At 36.0% G+C, this 19,634-nt stretch overlaps 1 long non-coding RNA gene across 1 annotated transcript; it reads left to right on the top strand.

Annotated features, from left to right (window-relative positions):
* On the top strand, nucleotides 15,346-16,202 carry LOC107648150. Its single transcript, XR_002348698.1, has 3 exons — nucleotides 15,346-15,626; nucleotides 15,721-15,770; nucleotides 15,874-16,202. It is a non-coding gene; the product is annotated as an uncharacterized LOC107648150 (long non-coding RNA).

Below are 19,634 nucleotides of genomic sequence, written 5' to 3'. Positions count from 1 at the left end.
AAAATTTGTGACAACCCCTTTTAAATTGAGAAGGCGGATCTTAGTTGGTTAAGAACTGTACTTGCAACGCATTTTGTTTATTAAATTTCTTAACTGGTCAATTTCTGCCACCATCAATTTTTGGCGCCGTTGCCGGGGAGTTGCAATAGTGTGCTAGATTATTAATTAGTGTACATATTTTTATTTTATTTTCATTTTTTATTTTGTTACCATGAGCTATATGTCTTTCTCATTGAATGACGCGTTCATTGCCTGATCCGAGCTTAGCCGCTTTTGATCCTGAAATTGAAAGAACTCTTTCACGTATTAGGCGAGCTCGACGTCGGTTAGCCTTTGAGGGTGCTGAAGTGATTGTTATCGATTCACCAGTCTCATCTGAGGGCGAATCTGAACCGCCACCTGAGAGTGAGAAAAGCTCATTTACTACTGATTCAGTTGATTCACGTGCAGGTAATATGGCAGCACCTAGGAAGATTACTCTCCAAGAAGCTGGAGCCCCAGATTTTACACTGCAACCGTATCAAGTGCGTCATCCAAATTTGGCTACAGATTTTGAACTGAAGATTGCACTAATCAACTTGATGCCCAAGTTTCATGGCTTACCTGCTCAAGAGCCTATTAATCACCCTAGGGATTTCCAGACAGCCTGTTCTACTGTTAGGCGTCATCGTGCAGATGAAACTTCTATTCTGTTAACCGCTTTCCCATTTTCTCTTGAGGGAAAAGCGAGGGAATGGTACTACACCCAACCTGAAGCAACTGTTACTAACTGGGATACGCTTAGAAGAGAATTTTTGGAAAAATACTTTCCAGCTGAAGTTACTGATAGATTGAGGAAAGAGATTTCAACGATTGTTCAGGGCGAATCTGAGACTCTCTACGAATACTGGGAGCGCTTCAACAATCTCCTGGACACGTGCCCCCATCACATGATTGATAGACTAGTATTGATCAGCTACTTCACTCAAGGCATGAACCCCAGGATAAGACTACACTGGATGGTGCTAGTAATGGTTCTCTGAAAAAGTACAGGACCGCAGATGAAGCATGGCAACTGATCAGCGACTTAGCTGAGTCCACTAGGAATCACAGGCAGAGGCATAGCCACTCAAAAGCTGTTGCAGAGGTTTCCTCTAGCATTGAAACTACTGCTCTTACCCAGAGTATATGTGAAATGACCAACCTCCTGAAACAGATGCAGTTAAACCAACAACAAACACATAAAGCTCAGCCTTCCCCACCACAGCAAAGCCAACAGTTGGTTCCACAAAGAGTATGCGGAATCTGTGCTGATTATATTCATTATACTGATGAATGTCCGCAACTCCAACAAGAAGACAACACTGTGGCAGCCACTCATAACTTCTATGACCGCCCAAATCAAGGATACAATCAATAGGGTGGCAACTACAACCAAGGTGGAAACTATAACCAAGGATGGCAAGACAACTCCAACCAAGGTTGGAGGGATAACTATAACAGAGGAGGCAGAGACAACAGTGAAAACCAGAGGTGGAATAACAATAATAACAACAGACAGTAGAATTAGAACCAACCTTACAGAGCACCTCACCTAAGACAGCCCCAAGGACCCCAGCACAACCAACAGCAAGTCCCTCAGATCACTTACTCCAATTCCTTATCAAATGACGAGATGCTCCGTTCTCTTGCACAAGGGCAACAGGACATGCAGATGCAGCTGAACTCTACTCTAAATGGTCTTACTACCACTTTGCAAGCTCTCGTCTCCCAGTTAGATTCATCACCTAATCCCACAAATCAACCTTCAAGCTCTAGTGGAATTCCTTCTCAACCCCTACCTAATCTCAAAGGTAGCATCAATGCCATCACTTTAAGGTCCGGAACCACATTGCAGGAGAGGAACCATGAGGAGCCAAGCTCACCAGAACACGTCCCAGCTGAGGATGTGGTGGAAGTGGAAGATGCTGAAGAAGAAGAGGACGTACAAAACATAGTTGAAGAAGAAGCAGCTCAACCACAGAATGAAACACCAAAGGATGCAGAGGCTGCAAGTAACACCCCTCCTATCCCATTTCCACACCTTGCAAGGAAGCCCAGAAAGCAGATGGAACTTGATCCCAAAATAGTGGAAATATTCAAAAAGGTCGAGGTAACTGTTCTCTTTTTTGATGTTATTCAGCAGGTACCTAAATATGCGAAGTTTCTAAAAGATTTGTGCATACATAAAGATAAAATTAATGAATTAGAAACTATTCCTTTAGGTAGTTCTATATCTTCTTTAATGGGGGGTATACCTGAAAAATGTAGTGATTCAGGTCCATGTATGGTTAACTGTACCATTGGAGGTGTAATTTTTCTGACTGTATGTGTGATTTAGGAGCGTGTGTTAGTATAATGCCTTTGTCTATATATGATACTTTGAGGGTCCCTCCCTTAAAAAGGTCGGCAGCTCATTTTGTGTTAGCAGATAAAAGTATTATTACAGTAGTTGGAATTGCTGAAGATGTATTAGTGAGCATTAAGGGGCTCATATTTCCTATTGACTTCTATATCCTGGAAATGTCCCCTAATGACTCAGGAAGACCATCATCAATCCTGCTTGGAAGACCTTTCCTGAAGACTTCAAAGTTCAAGCTTGATGCATTCTCAGGAACTTACTCCTTTGAGATAGATGGCAGAACAGTGAGTTTCAGTTTAAATGAAGCTATGAAGCACCCTCCGGAAGACCATTCTATCTTCCAGTGCGACATTATTGATGAAACTGTAGCTGAAGTTCACCAAGAAGAAATGGAAGAGAAGCATATGGAGCAAGGTCCAAGTGTGGGGACACTTTCTGAAAACAATGAGAACCCTTTACCATTATCACTAGCCCCGGATGATCCAGAGCCTAGCTACGAGCAGAAATTAAAATTAAAGCCCCTTCCTCCACACCTCAAGTATGCTTACCTTGAGGATGATCAGAAGTTTCCAGTTATCATTGCAAGGGAACTTACCTCTCAACAAGAAGAGCAACTGCTCAGTGTGCTGAGAAAACATAAGAAAGCAATCAGATGGAGCTTGGCAGATATAGTAGGCATCAGTCCTCAAGTTTATGAACATAGAATATTCTTAGAAGAAGGAGCAAAGCCTATCCATCAGCCTCAAAGAAGATTGAATCCCACCATCTTGGAAGTTGTCAAAAAGGAAGTGACCAGGCTACTTGAAGCAGATATCATTTACCCCATCTCAGACAGTGAATGGGTTAGCCCAGTACAAGTAGTGCCCAAGAAGTCTAGAGTTACAACAATAAAGAATGATCACGGAGAGCTCCTGACAACTAGATTGCAGAATTCATGGAGAGTTTGCATTGACTATAGGCGTCTCAACCAAGCCACTCGCAAGGATCATTACCCCTTGCCATTCATCGATCAGATGCTTGATCGCCTGTCAGGTAAATCTCATTATTGTTTTTTAGATGGCTATACAGGCTACTTTCAAATTCATATAGCTCCTGAAGATTAGGAGAAGACCACTTTTACATGCCCCTTTGGAACTTATGCTTATAAAAGAATGCCTTTCGACTTGTGTAATGCACCCACTACTTTCCAAAGATGCATGATGTGTCTTTTCTCAGATCTTATTGAGAACTGTATGGAAGTTTTTATGGATGACTTTAGTATATATGGTGATTCATTTAGCCTTTGCTTGGATAGTTTATCTAAAGTATTAGACAGGTGTGTTAGTACAAACCTTGTATTAAATTTTGAAAAATGTCATTTTATGGTAAAACAAGGAATTGTACTAGGACATGTTGTATCTAACACTGGCATCTCTGTAGATCCAGCAAAGGTGGATGTCATTTCTAGTTTACCTTACCCCTCCTCCGTGAGGGAAGTCCGTTCTTTCCTTGGCCACGCAGGTTTTTACAGGAGATTCATTAAGGACTTCAGTAAGGTAGCACTGCCTTTATCCAGATTGCTGCAGAAAGATATTGAGTTCGAGTTCAGTGAGGATTGTATGCAGGCATTTGATAAGCTGAAGATCGCTCTGACTCAAGCTCCAATTGTAAGAGGACCAGACTGGAGCCAGCCATTTGAAATCATGTGTGATGCTTCCAATCATTCAGTAGGAGCAGCGCTGGCTCAGCGCGAAGGTAAGGATCCTTTTGTAATTGCTTATGCATCTAAGACTTTAGATGCTGCTCAATCTAATTATACTACTACTGAAAAAGAGCTTCTTGCTATTGTTTTTGCTCTGGATAAATTCCGAGCCTATTTACTTGGTACTAAGATAGTAGTGTACTTAGACCATGTAGCTCTAAAATATCTATTAGCTAAAAAGGAGTCCAAACCAAGGCTAATACGTTGGATACTGCTACTGCAAGAATTTAATTTAGAAATTAAGGATAGGAGTTGTAACCAGAATCTAGTGGCAGGCCACTTGAGTCGCCTTGAGCACATTAAGGATGATTCCAGTCCTATAAATGATAATTTCCCATTTGATAGCTTATAAGCAGTATCTGAAATAGTTCCTTGGTATGCACCTGTAGAAAATTATCTAGTTAGCCACACTTTTCCTCCAAACTTCACTAAGCATCAAAGAGACAAGCTAAAAAGCGAGTCTAAATATTTTATATGGGATGATCCATATTTGTGGAGGTGTGGTGCTGACCAGGTAATTAGACGGTGTGTGCCTCAATCAGAATTCTAGTCCATTTTAGAGGCCTGCCACTCATCTGAGAGTGGAGGACATTTTCGCCCTCAAAGAACAGCTAGAAAAATTCTAGACTGTGGATTCTGGTGGCCTACTCTTTTTAAAGACGCTGCTGAATTTTGTAAATCTTGTTCCCCATGCCAAAGGTTTGGAAATATATCCAAGAGGGATGAGATGTCTCAACAGATTATGCTTTTCTGTGAAATTTTTTATGTTTGGGGCATTGACTTCATGGGTCCATTTTCAAATTCTAACGGTTACTTTTATATACTGTTAGCTGTAGATTATGTTTCTAAATGGGTGGAAGCAATTTCTACACGTACTGATGATGCTAACACTGTTGTTTTCTTTGTTAGAAATCATATTATTTGCCGCTTTGGATCACCACGAGCAATCGTGAGCGATCAAGGCACCCACTTTTGTAACAGGAGACTAACAGGATTACTGAAGAGGCATGGGATAATTCACAAAGTAGTAACAGCTTACCATCCCCAAACCAATGGACAAGCAGAAGTCTCTAACAGACAGATAAAGTGTATTCTGGAGAAGATAGTAAAACCTCACAGGAAGGCCTGGAGTGTCAGGCTACAAGATGCACTCTGGGCATATAGAACAGCTTATAAGACACCCATTGGGATGAGCCCCTTCCGCTTAGTATACGGAAAGGCTTGCCACCTTCCAGTAGAGGTGGAACACAAGGCTTTCTGGGCTGTGAGGGAGTGTAACATGAATCTTGAAAAAGCTGGTGCTGAAAGAAAGCTGCAACTAGCAGAATTGGAGAATCTTTGCCTAGAAGCATATGACAACTCCAGGAGATACAAAGAAAAGATGAAGGCCGTCCATGACAAGCACATAAAAAGGAGAGAATTTAGACCAGGGGAGTTAGTTCTTCTTTATAACTCCAAACTGAGGCTTATGGCAGGCAAACTGAGATCAAGATGGGAAGGTCCATACAGAGTAGAAAAGGTAGAGCCATACAGAGTTTTCCACCTACGTCATCCTTCTAGCTCCAAATTCTTAAAGGTCAACGGATATCGCCTGAAGCTTTATCATGGTGAAAAGATGAAGAATAACAAAGAACTAGAGGTTTTTCTCTTGGAAGACCCACCAACAGAAGCAGAATGAGCCTAACGAGCGTCCAACTTAAGGATGTAAAAGCAAAGTGCTAGGTGGGAGACAACCCACCATGGTATGATCGTTCCATTTCAGTCTTAGATTTATTTCACTTTATTTTTATTTTTATGGTGTTAATGACTCTTCTCATAATCTCAGCATATAGCTGCATATAGTTTACAGTTGCATTCGCATTCTGCATATCCTAAATTAAAAAAAAAACACGCACGCGACGCGTAAGCGTTGCTGACGCGTCCGCGTCATATGTGCGTTCTGAAGAAAAGAAAACTGAATAGAAAGTCACGCGAAAGCGTGGCTGGAGGCGTGCCTTAGGCACAATCATGCCCACGCGACCACGTCATTTTGGAAACGAGCCTCCCACGCGTCCGTGAACCGACGCGGACGCGTGCCCCTAAAAATCGACGTAAAAGAGGTGTATGGCAGCAAGTTGCGATGGAGCTGGACTGGAATGATGCTGGAAGCACCAGCCCCATCACGCGACCACGTGCCCCACGCGGCCGTGTCATCCTCCAAATATGGCCATTCACGCGATCGCATCAACCACGCGATCGCGTCACCCTAAAATTTGGCAAAATGGGTTTGAAACAGAGAGTCGCGCGAATGCGTGGCTGCCCTCGCGCCATTCGCACAAATCAAGTCACGCGACCGCGTGACTTACGAGTCCACGTCAGATGACAAAAATCACACACCACGCGACCGCGTGACTCACGCGTCCACGTCATATGCTACGCACAGATTATCCACATCAGCCAAAATATCTTATCTTTTCTTCCCCAAATCCTAATTTTTCTTTTCCCTTATTATTTCTTTCTTCCCCCTTCTTCCTTCTCTACTCATTCTCACTTTTTACTTTCTTCTTCTTTATTTTTCACATCCATTATCAAGGTTCTTTTCTTTCTTTCTTTACTTTTTATTTTTCCTTTATTATTTTTAATTATGTTTTCTTTTTCTTTTCACTTTCATTATCTATATTTTCTTTTCTTTCTTTTTATTCCTTTAATTGGTGTTAGCAATTTAATTAGGTGATTATTTTCTTTACAATTTTTGCTTGTGAGTTATTGTGGAATTATTTGACAATTATATATTACTTTTCATAAGGGATTGCTTGCATGTTCAATTTACTACTTTCAATAACATATTCACCATGCATGCCAAGTATTTGTGAAAAAGCCCGTATGGCACTGTGCATTATTTTAAATTATTCTATTCTACTACTTTAATGCCTGTTTTTCACAAAATCCCTTTTATATTTTATTAATTAAATGTAATTGTCAATACAAACAGATTATTAGTTTGAAAGGCTTGGTAATCTAACTTGGACATTGAATACTTGATCTATGCTACTCATGCCTTTGCTGGCATGCCAATAAACATCTTGCATTTAATTACCATCACATGCACTTGCTATATTACCTTTGATGAACTTTTCACATGTAGTCTAGACCATGTGTTAACGACATCCTTCTTTACCGTGCATTGATTATCACCCTTAATATTCGCTCCCTTGCTCGAACCCTTAGCTTTACATATTACTTTCTTTTTCTTTTTTCAGAATGGCCATCAAGAAAGGTAAAGAGAAAGCTACTCCCAAACCACCAGCAAGGAGAGGAACAAAACGAGCATTAGTGGAAGAGCCATCTTCAACAGCGGTGAAACCTTCAACAAAACGAATCAAGAGGATCATCAAGGTCGATGAAAAAAAGAAAGCCTTCCCAGCAAAGGACACTGCGCGGTTCACTAACCACTACTGTGAGCAGATGTTCCCCATCCTGGCTGAAAGGAATTATAACAATGAGTATCTTCTCATCCTCCCAACCAACATTGCTGACATTGTTGAGCCCCGCATTGAGCAAAGACAATGAGGATTCCTACAGAGACAGCCACGGCAGGTTAATCTATCATGGGTAGTAGAGTTCTACTCAAATTTTTACATGCCAACCATGCAGTCTGTCTATGTCCGTCAGAAGCAAGTCCCTATAATAGAAGAAGCCATTCAACGAGCTTTAGATCTTTCCCCTACTCCAGAAGGATTGGACGCATTCTAAGAAGCCTCACTCAAGCGCCAGACATACCAATTTGACTGGGACGTCGTTCTCAGAATTATCGCACAACCTGGCAGCAGATGGATCTACGAATACCATCGATCCCGACCTAAGGGCATCTCGGCTTCAGCACTTACTTTGGAAGCTCGAGTATGGGTACAAATCATGTCCCATTACGTCTTTCCGAGCACTCACGAGTCCTCCTTCACCGTAGACATGGCTGTTTTACTCTGGTGTATCCTTACAGACCAGCACCTCAATTTACCAAGACACATTCGGCATGCTATGGGACACGTACAGATTGCGAGCAACTTACCTTTTTCCGCCTTGGTTTCAGATCTCGTCTCAGCAGCTGGAGTCTCCTACAGAGCTGGGGATACCAAAGCCATGATTCCACGCGATGATCAATACGTTCCTAACGGGAAGTATATCAGACCTCCAGCAGCAACTATCAGCTGGAGCACAGAACCAGCAAAAGATATTCCTTCTTCTTCCACACCACAAGCACCTTCAATAAACCAACTGCTCCACAAGATCCTTGAGAAGCTAGACCGGCTAGAACGGAAAGGAAAGCAGGAGCTACTTGTTGGTAACCAACCACCTAGAGAAGACCTAGACACCCCGAACTCCACTTCATTTACAAGCACAGGGAGCCACGACGGTCCCGATGGTGGAGATACTGCTACCAGCCCCCTTTGTTCCTAACAAATGGCATTGAGGATGGTGCAAAGCCTTAAGTGTGGGGAGGTCGGTCAGTACCTGACTTCCAGAGGTAATCTCTTTTCCTTAAACACCAATAAATTAGTATATTTAGTTAATTTTTCTTTTGTAGAATAGGATAAATTGCATAGTAATAGGTTAATTACATGCATGTTCTACTTGATTGAAAAAATAATAAGTTTCTTTTTAAGACCCTATTTTTGAAAAAATTTCACTAATTTAAAATAAATCTTTTGTGCTAAACTTGTTAGAAGTTGTAATTGGAACATAGTTTAAAAAGCTAAGAACACACAACTCGTGAGATTTTGAGCCTAATTACATGGTTACATTATTTAACCATAAATATTTTATTCTTGTGTGTTTACTTCTTTATGATTGTAATCTTTATTTTGTTCTATCCTATATGTCCAATGTTTAATGTGTTATATGCATGCATATGATTGAGGCCATTAATTGTTTAGCTCACTTATCCCAAATAAGCCTACCCTTCAATTACCTTTGTTAGCCACTTTGAGCCTTTTAATCCCATTTGTTCTATATTTTACCACATTACTAGCCTTAAACAGAAAAACAATTAATTATCCCAATTGAATCTTTGGTTAGCTTAAGATAGAAATTGTGTGTTAATTAAGCATGGGAAAATTGTGGGAATATTGGTTAATAAGGGAATGTGTCATGATAAAATAATAGGAATTTGGGTACCTACTCATGTGCAACTATAAAAATTAAACAACCATGTGCATTGATAAGCTATGTTTATTTTTCTAGTAAAAAAAAATAAAATCCAAAAATATTCAATAAATATTTAAATAAATAAGGGGACAAAATTACCCCAATTCTAACTTAAGTAAAGCTTCAATGCATATGTGATAAAAATTAAAAGAAAGTTAACGCATGAGTATATAATGCAAAAGTGAAAATTCTGGGTAGCTAGGCATGAATTAGAACTAAATAGAGTATGTGTATGCTAGATAAGAGCTTAGGTTAGTCAAAGATTCAATTTATAGCTCACTTAGCCATATGTATACCCTTACCCTTACCTTAGCCCCATTACAACCTTGAAAAGACCTCATGATGTTTGCATTGGTGCATTAAATATTGTTGATTGGTTAGGTGAAGAACAAAATTTAGAAAGCATGATTAGAGAAGAAAAGAGTGATTACCCTATACACTTGAGAGACTAGAGTGCATATACACCATCAGTGCCTGATTCTATGTTCCCTACTTTCATGAGCTGTCTTCTTACAATGTTACCTGTTTTTACTATATAAATTGAATTAGTGAAATTCAATTTATGTTTGTCTTGAAGAGTTTATTTATTTTAACCAAGTAGACAAGAATCATTTAGTTGCATTCATATATATAGGTTGCATTGCATTGCATGAGTTTTACATTTCCCTACTCATTTATTTTATCTCCTTAAGCTAAGCATGAGGACATGCTAATGTTTAAGTGTGGGGAAGTTGATGAACCATTATTTTATGATTTATATTGTATTTAATTGAGTAATTTTATCAAGTCTTTACACACTTATTCATATGATCAACATGATATTACAATTCCTTCCCAAAATTGTTCCATGGTTGAAAACTTACTTCCTAGAAATCTTTTAATTATGCATTTTAACTCTCCTTTATCCCATTCGATGCCGTGATCTGTGTGTTAAGTGTTTTAGGCTTCATAGGGCAGAAATGGCTTAGAGAATGGAGAGGAAGCTTGCAAAAATGGAAGGAACACAAGAAACCAAGGAGATGACCAGCGAACAATGACGCGATCGCATGGCTCACGCGAGCGCGCGAAAAGAAGAAATCGCAGCGACGCGAACGCGTGCCTGGCGCAAACGCGTGGATTGAAGTTTGCACGAATGACGCGAACACATGGACGACGCGAACGCGTGACAAGAAAAACCGCTGAATGACGCGAACGCGTAGACGACGCGTACGCGTGACCTGCACAATCTGCAAAAATAACAGAATACGTTGGAGGCGATTTCGGGCCACATTTTGACCCAGTTTTCAGCCCAGAAACACAGACTAAAGCTAGGGAACATGCAGAAACTCAACATGCATCCACACACATTCAGATACATCGATATTAGGATTACTTTTAGTTTCATATCTGAATCTAGATTAGTTTTACATTAGTAGTTTATGCTTTTGCTTTGAATTTTTGGATGCTGAAGAATCATTACCTCCGTGAAGACATTACTTTAGTTTGTTTCCTTATTCCCTTACTTTTATTCATTGCTCATTGACCCCATTCAATTAAGTATGTTGCTTTTGGAATTTATTAATATATAGAATTATTTTTAATTTTAATTAATTTTAATTCTCTATTTTATATTTTACTCTATTTAATTTACTATGTCTTCTTATATTTTTATGAATATTAATTCTATGTCAATGGAGTAGATTCTCTACTTGACACGGGAGTTGATTAAGAGATGACACTTGAGTTGGAATGCTCAAGTGCTTAGTTAATTTGAACATTGTTGGCTAATTCTATATTTACTAACGCTAGACCTTCCCAAGGGAAAGGACTAGGATCTGCGGATAAGAATCAGTCCATCACTTGACTTTCTTTTACTCAGTAAGGGTTAACTAAGTGAAAACAACAACCGCTTTACATTACACTTGAGAAGATTCCAACAAGGATAGAACTTCTGATTAATCAACTCCCCAGTTAAGGCTTTTTATATTAATAATAATTCTTAGTTTTATTGGTTTAATTTACAATTATTTTAATTACTCATTATCCAATTCAAACCTTCTGGAAAATTTCTAATTAATAAATTAGCACTCTTCCCTGCAACTCCTTGGGAGACGACCTGGGACTCATACTCCCAGTATTTTTATTTCTAAAATTTGTGACAACCCCTTTTAAATTGAGAAGGCAGATCTTAGTTGGTTAAGAACTGTACTTGCAACGCATTTTGTTTATTAAATTTCTTAACTGGTCGATTTCCACCACCATCAGTCCACCATAACTATTGTCTTGGTATGCATCATAGAATGGTTGTTGGTTATAGCGCATTGGAGGGGGTTGTTGCCAAGAGGGTTGATCAAATCCTTGTGACTCCTCCCATCTTTGATTCTTCCAACCTTGATGCATGTTCTCATTATAGCTTCCATTCCTTACAACAACATTGGAACCAAACTTAAAGCCAGAGGGGTGAGAATTCATAGTAGCAATTAAAGACAAAAATTAATAAAAATTAATGAAAATAAACTCCTAAAACTAGAAACACTAAAAAAAGAAATGAAAAAGCAAATATTTACAATAACAAATAATAAGGCACACGTTTACAACTCCCCGGCAACGGCGCTATTTTGACGAACTGATTTTCTGCTGGTAAAGAATTTCACAAAAGTAATCATGTTGTAAGTATAGTTTCTAAACCAATAGATAATCCTTTCGTACAAAAATTTGGTTGTCACAAGTAACAAACCCCTAATAAAATTGATAACCGAAGTATTTAGATCTCGGGTCGTCTCTCAAGGAATTGCAGGGAGGTGTGATTTATTATTGGTTATGGAAGATTATCTTTTTGGGGTTTTTAAATAGTGAACAGGAAAAATAAACTGGCAAGAAAGTAAATTAATTATCATGAAAACCATTGCAAGGTATAAGAATTGGAAATCACATCCTAGTTATCCTTATCATGTGTGATGAGAATTGTTTATTACTCCCACTTAGTTAACCCTTACTAAATAAAGGAAAGTCAAGTGGACTAATCAATTTGATTCCTCAAGTCCTAGTCAACTCCTGTGGAAAGACTAGCTTTAGAGGGATCCAAATCAATCAGCAAATTCTAATTTTCAATCAACAGCTGAGTTTGATAACTCAAGTGTCACCAATTACTCAACCAAAGTAAAGGGAGAAAAATCTAAATTATTTATATCATAAATAAAAGAAAGTAATCATAAATCTAAAATATCTCGAATTGTATTAAATAGAAAATCAAATTAAACATAGGAATCCATAAACCAATTTGGCAACATAAGTAATCAATAAGGGAAAATAGATAAAGTAGAATACTAAGACAAATTAAAGTAGAAAAGAAACTAAATTAAGGAACATTGAACCTGGAATTGAGAAGGAATGAACCATAAACTAAGAGAAATCCTAAATCCTAAAACCTAAGAGAGAGGAGAGAGCCTTTCTCTCTAGAAACTACATCTAAAATCTAAAATTGTGAGTAATGAATGTTGTTTTTCATGAATGAATGGATTTCCCCACTTTATAGCCTCTAATCTGTGTTTTCTGGGATAAGAACTGGGTCAAAATAGCCCAGAAATCGCTGGGAACGAATTCTGTCACACTGATTTTTCGAAGATCCACGCGTGCGCGTTGATTCATGCGTGCGCGTGGATTGACGTGTACGCATCACTTATCTTTAGGGCAACTATGACAAATTATATATCATTTTCAAGCTCCGGATGTTAGCTTTCCAACGCAACTGGAACCACCTCATTTGGACCTCTGTAGCTCAAGTTATGACCGTTTGAGTGCGAAGAGGTCAGGGTTGACTGCTTTATAGTTCCTTCAATTTCTTTTATTCCTTCCACTTTTACATGCTTCCTTTCCATCCTCTAAGCCATTCCTACTCTGTAATCTCTTAAAACACTTAACACACATATCACGGCATCGAATGGTATAAAGGGGAATTAATTTTTGGTAATTTAAAGGCTTGGGAAGATGCCAATTATAGAACAAAATTAGGAAGGAAAATGTAAAACCATGCAATTTATATGAATAAGTGTGCAAAGACTTGATAAAAACCACTCAATTGAGCACAAGATAAATTATAAAATAGTGGTTTATCAGAGACGATAAGGACGACTCCTTCTATTCTATGTAGCACAGAGGACCATGCAAATTTTTAAATGTGTGGAGGTCGACCGATCAAATTGGCAGTTGGATAAAATTTTTTCGTTCCAAACACTTTTATTTTTATTTTTATTATGTTTTTCGGATATTTATGTATATACTCTACTATTTTGAGTATCTTTTTGTTTACTGCACTTTGTAATTGTGGTTTGTATATATTTTAGATATTTATTCTAGTTTTTGCATATCTTAGTCTGTATATATTTTTAGCTTTTAGTTGTGATTGGATAATGTGCTGATTGGACCCAATTTATTTTAATTTCCTATATGTTATATGATGATTTTGATTGATAGAGAATAGGAAAAGAACTTAAAAATTTTGAATTTTCATCCAACTACATTATATACATATACATATAATAGAGAATAATTACTAAGAGAGATAATTATTTGATCTCTTATTTTTACTATATCAGATCAGGGAATAACTATACCAATATAAATAATACCGGTATTATATGTTATCTCAACTCTAAAATATCTCTAAAATATTTTGAAGTTAAACGGAATAAAAAATACCAGTAAAAATTTTTTATTGGATGAATTGGGACCTGTAATTAAATGTCATCGTTAAAAAGTATCTTTTATCTTATATGAAAAATCATATTTTAATGGAGAACTTTTTTTGTGTTTTTTATATGGGCATGCCTTATTAAAACGAAGTGACAGTGTTTCTCATATTTCGCAAATTTTAGTCACAAAAAGCCCAAAAAATCATTCTACTGAAAATTGGTTTCTTATAAGAGCATCGTTGACCTCTTGGATGATTTTTGCATGGATGTAGTTAAAGTCCCATATCTCATGGCGAAAGAAACACGACATCGATATTCCCAATTGGTTGCACTACTTTTACCAACCAATCCTCCATATTGTTCTTAATGTCGAATTGGTTAATTAGAAGCACTCTAATTTGCTGGAACCATGGTTGTTCCTAAGGCAATAAGAATAACGTGATGAACATATGGATTAGAATATTTGATTTGTAGTTGGGAAGAAATATGAAAGGTTAAATGGAAAATGAAGATTAAGAAAGTTTTAGGTGGAGGGAAACTTATCACACATGATGGGTGTCCGACGTCCGTGTGCCATCAGCATGGTTTGTAGTGACTACAGAGGAGAGGACTGCGTTTGGGTGGCAGCCATTTGTTCATAGATGGCATCCTTATCCCACTAGATGGTCTCCATTCTTCTGTCAAAAGTGTGGCAGGCTAGAATGTAGCTGTTGTATGTAAGAACCCAATTTTCTATAAAATAATTTTTTGAACGTTTTGCGACTGAAATCGCAAAAGTTGAAAATCACAATTCACTACGTTATAATAAGGCAGGCCCAGATAAAATAAAAAATTTAATAAAATATTATTTTTGATATAGGATGAAATAATACTCCTTAATGATGACATTTAATTACCGAATCTAAATTCATCCGATAAAAACTTTTTACTAGTATTTTTTTATAAGTTTAGCTTCAGCAAAATATTTTAGAGATATTTAAAGTTGAGATAATATATAATATCAATATTTCTCATACCGATATAATTATCTGCTTTATCTAATGTATTATAAAATAATCAAATAATTACCACTTTTGGTAACTATCCTTCAAGAATCAATCATAGCCACAAGTTTTACCTCTCATACATTCATTCTCCCTTCATAAAATATTTTTCACCACACACTAATTCACCATGCGGTGAAATAACAAGAAATGATCATGATTATGCCATCAAAATCTCTTCATATGAGCTAATCACTTCTCACTCTTATCTCCTCCGAACTGATTATCTCTCTCACTCTGTAATACATGACATATTATAATTTCTTGTCTCAATCTCTAAGAAAGTTAAGATAAGACCAAATAAGAAAAAGAGAGAAAGAAATAAAATAACTCCCTCTTATCCTCTTTTATTCCCAATGTAGAAACCATGTTTTCTTTAACTCATCAACACACAAAATTTTATTAAGTTATATAAGTTACAAGAAGAAAAAGAAAGAGAAAGAAAGGGAGAGAGGAAAAACCAAACTTTGAAGGAAGAAAAAAAGAACATAACACACAAACACATACTATTTCCTTCTTCATTTTCAAGAGCACCAAACCTTCTCTCAAGAAACTAAGTATCGAAGACACTTTTTCCCGTCTTCTTCATTTTCCATCTCAAAATCATCAAGGTGAGTGAAAAGAATTTTCTCTTTTTTCCTTCACCTTGAGTTCGGCCACCATATAGTTTAAAGAAAGAATCATGATTTTATTTTTCTTGTTTAGGAGATCAAGCGTAGGAGTCTCTAAAGATTAAGGGTGTATCAATTTAAAAGGTGAGAAAAAATTTCTTCCTCTTCTCCTCTCTTAAATTCGACCCTGATCACTTAAAAATCAAAAGTTTTTGTTGATAGTAATTGTTCATGCCATATGTTTTAGGAATCTCAAGGAACTTCAACATCAAATTCCAAGATTCAAAGGGCGAGAAGCCTCTCCCTTTTTCTTTATAGTCAATTCGTCCATAAGGCCTACAAGTAACTAAATGATGTGTTATTTTTCATTTAGGAAGTTGTTGCAAGCATAAAGGCTAAAGAAGTAACCTAGAGAGATTAATAAAAAAAGATCAGGGTTAGGATAGTTAGAAAGTTTTTTTTTTAATAAAATATTTCTATTGGTATTTTGATGATATTTTGATAATGGTTGATGATTATGTACGATTATGATGATGCTTGAATGATTGATAAACCATTAGAGTATGTTAATGATGTTTAAAATGAATTTTTGATGGATATATATGATGATGTATGATGGCCGAATGCCCTAGTGATCTTAGGGCTAAAATATAGTTTTGTAAGAGTTAGAAATCAAGAAAAAAAATTCATAAGATGATGTTCATAATGGATACGAGAGTAAAAGAATGAAAAATGATAAGAAAAAACCCTAACAAGACTCAAAAGTATCATAAAACCATATGAAATTAATATAAAATATATTTATGCTATTAAAGTTAAATTATAACTTGGAAAGTTAGAAATCAAGATAAGAACTCATAAAGTGATGTTTAAAGAAGCTAAAAGGTTGAAAGATTGGAAGAAAAGTGGTTAAAAGAGTTTAAAAGATTCATATACAAATTTTAGGTCTATAAAAAATGTATGATGCACTAAACATGACCAATATAAAATTTAGAGTAAAAAAGGGGATAAAAATATAAATATAAAAAATTAGGATTAAAAATATGAACATAGAAGGTTTATGGTAAAAATATAATTATATAAAAATTCTGGACTAAAAATGTAATTAGAATAAAATTCTGGACATAAATAATTATTTTAGTAAAGTCTATGAAAAAAACTATAAATATAAAAAAGTGTTAAGATAAGTATAAAAGATTAGGGATAAAATGGCAATTTATACTAAAAAGAGCAAAATCGTCATTAATAAAAAAAATTAGGGTAACATAAGTAATTTGGAGGAATAAGGGATAAATTTGTCAATTTGGTAAAGCAAAGAAATTTAAAATGATTATGTAACCTAGGGATAAAATAGTCATTTAGGTAAAAAATAAGGTTAAGATAAGTGGATATGGAAATATAAGGGTAAAATAGTTATTTAGATAAATATTCGGGATAAAATAGTAATTTTGGAGATATAAAAGATAAAATGGTCATTCAATAAAAAGATAAGGTTAATTTGAGTAATTATGTGTCTTAGGAGTAAAATATTCAATTCGAATAAAAAGAGAAGATTAAAATGGATAATAATAAAATTTAAGGATAAAGTAGTTATTTTAATAAAATATAAGGATAATTTAGAGAATAATCATTATATTAGGTAAAAAAATTTAATTAGATCCTTAGTAGTTGTCATCTTTTAGAAAATATACACTAATCCTAAAATATTTTATAATCCATTTTACATTAAATATAAAAACAAATGTTAAAAAAAAAGTTAAAAAGAACATAATTAAAGGTTTTTATCTAATATAGGAACTCAATATAATTACAAATTTTTAGATTATTAGGACCTAAATAAAAATTTGATAAAGCTATAAAGACTAATAGAATAATTAAACCTAATTTTTATGATTATTTTTTAAATTATCTAACTAACAAATTAAAATACTAAAATAGTAATTTAAAAAATAACTTATATACTTTAGAATTCAATTATTCCAAGTTTCACATTTAACCAAAAAAATTGAATAATTTTTTCATTGTCAATACAATCAAATATCTCTCTTTATATTTATGTTACCAAACAATCATTTAAAAATTCATCTCTCTTACGATTACGAAATCGACTCTATATAATATTCAAAACTTAGAAAATTCTTTCAACTGATGTAGTTGCTACGACAAAATTAAAACTAACCTTAAAAAAAGAAATAGTTATAGATAAATAATATTATTTCAAGTCTCAACCATTTTCTAATAGGAACACAAATTTCATTTAAGTTTGAGAATTGATCATGAAAACGCATATCTAAATGAAATTTTCAAGTTGATTATCAAGTGCTAAAAATTGAATAACAACAAAATTCTAGTGGATTAAAAAAAATAGTAATTACCACAAGAGACAAAGGGTAGAAAGGTAATTATAAAAGACTAGGACATAAAAGACATATTATAAAAGATTTAAGATAAAGATGTACAATTTGGGAAGTGAGCATATAAAAGTGATTAAGTAAGAAAAAATATGTTAAAAGAGATAAATGAAAGTAGTAAGTGAAATAACGGTCAATATTTATAAAAACTAAAGACAAAAGGGTATCTTAAGAAAGTAAAGGCCATTATGGTAATTATAAGAAAAGACTAAGAGTAAAAGGGTCCCTTGGAGAATAAAAAAGAAAATATTTATAAGATGCACTAAAAGAATGTAATAAAGCCCTAAGATGTTTAAGTCCACATGATTAAATGGAGACTCCATTTTGCTTGGCCAGTGTCAGATGATTTGGAGATGTTCACTGTATGTTAAAAATTATTTTTTCAACTGGGATCATATAGTGGCGTCAAACTCTGTGACGGTTGGCCAGTGTCCTAAATAAAATGTAGATAGTTATGCTCATGATGGCACGTATGCTGAAAGTACACAGTTGAGAAATCATATCTGAGATTAGTCCCAAATAACATCGAGTTACGGATAGTCAACTGACGTGTGAGCTCATGCCTTGCATAGGATAGACATGTATCATATTGGTTATAACATTTCTCTGTGTTTGTGCACCATGCATTTTCTTTGTGATTGTGTTATATATTATTCTATGTTTTTCTGTGCTTTGTGAGTTGTATGTGTTTGCTTCTATTACTGTTACTTATATGCTGACAAAGATTCGAGTATAATTAACAAGAGAATGTGATGATGAGTAAAGACTAGACTTTGAATTTAGGATGAATGCGAATAAGACGCACAATGACCTAAAATACTAGAGCTATGTCCTAGGACAGATATACGATTTGTTTCCTTCGTTAGTACGTTGTTGGAAATTGTGGGTTCTCACCCCTTCTCCCTTTTTTCTACAGATGGATCGAACGGTCATGATTGCTGGCACGAGAATCTTATTCATTGAGATGCCAATTATATTTATGTATGAGGACCCAATATTGGAGAGCGCCATCATCTAGGGAGAGACTCATACTTGGATGCATATATTTCGTGATCGTCCTTTTGCTTCTCTACTATATAGTTTGGACTTCAACCTAGATATGTCCTACGAATTTTCACTTTGTGTCCTGTATCCTGGAGGTACTCATCACGCTTTCCCTCCACACTACAATTAAGAGGAGTTCCATCCTATAGGACGTCATGCTAATCCTCAGCACGATGCACCACCAGAGCCTCAGTCGGATTCCTTTTCTGTTGATCCATTAGCAGCACAGTTTGATTCCCTGAGAGAGGCACTCGCTTCAGTGAAGGCTGACGGATCTTTAATCAGTTCATCTGAGGAGGATGATCCTGAGGAGGACCCAGCATGGGCGATATAGACAGTAGCAGAGGAAACTTCCAATTACTCCTTAAGTAGAGGAGCAACAGGTGAGTCAAAGGCGGTGCGCAATGATTCTAAGGCGTTGGTAATCGACTAAGTTTTTATTTTGAAGATAGTTGTGGTTTAGATCATCGTTGGGCACTAGATTTTGTTCTCCTCTCTTTTGTAGTATTTTTTGAGGGGTAGAATTTTACTATCTTTGTGTTAGCCTAGGTAC

Source organism: Arachis ipaensis, chromosome B06, assembly GCF_000816755.2.
Source record: "Arachis ipaensis cultivar K30076 chromosome B06, Araip1.1, whole genome shotgun sequence".
NCBI classification, from domain to species: domain Eukaryota; kingdom Viridiplantae; phylum Streptophyta; class Magnoliopsida; order Fabales; family Fabaceae; genus Arachis; species Arachis ipaensis.
Note: the sequence above shows the minus strand (reverse complement) of the source record. Positions and strands in the feature narration are given on the sequence as shown.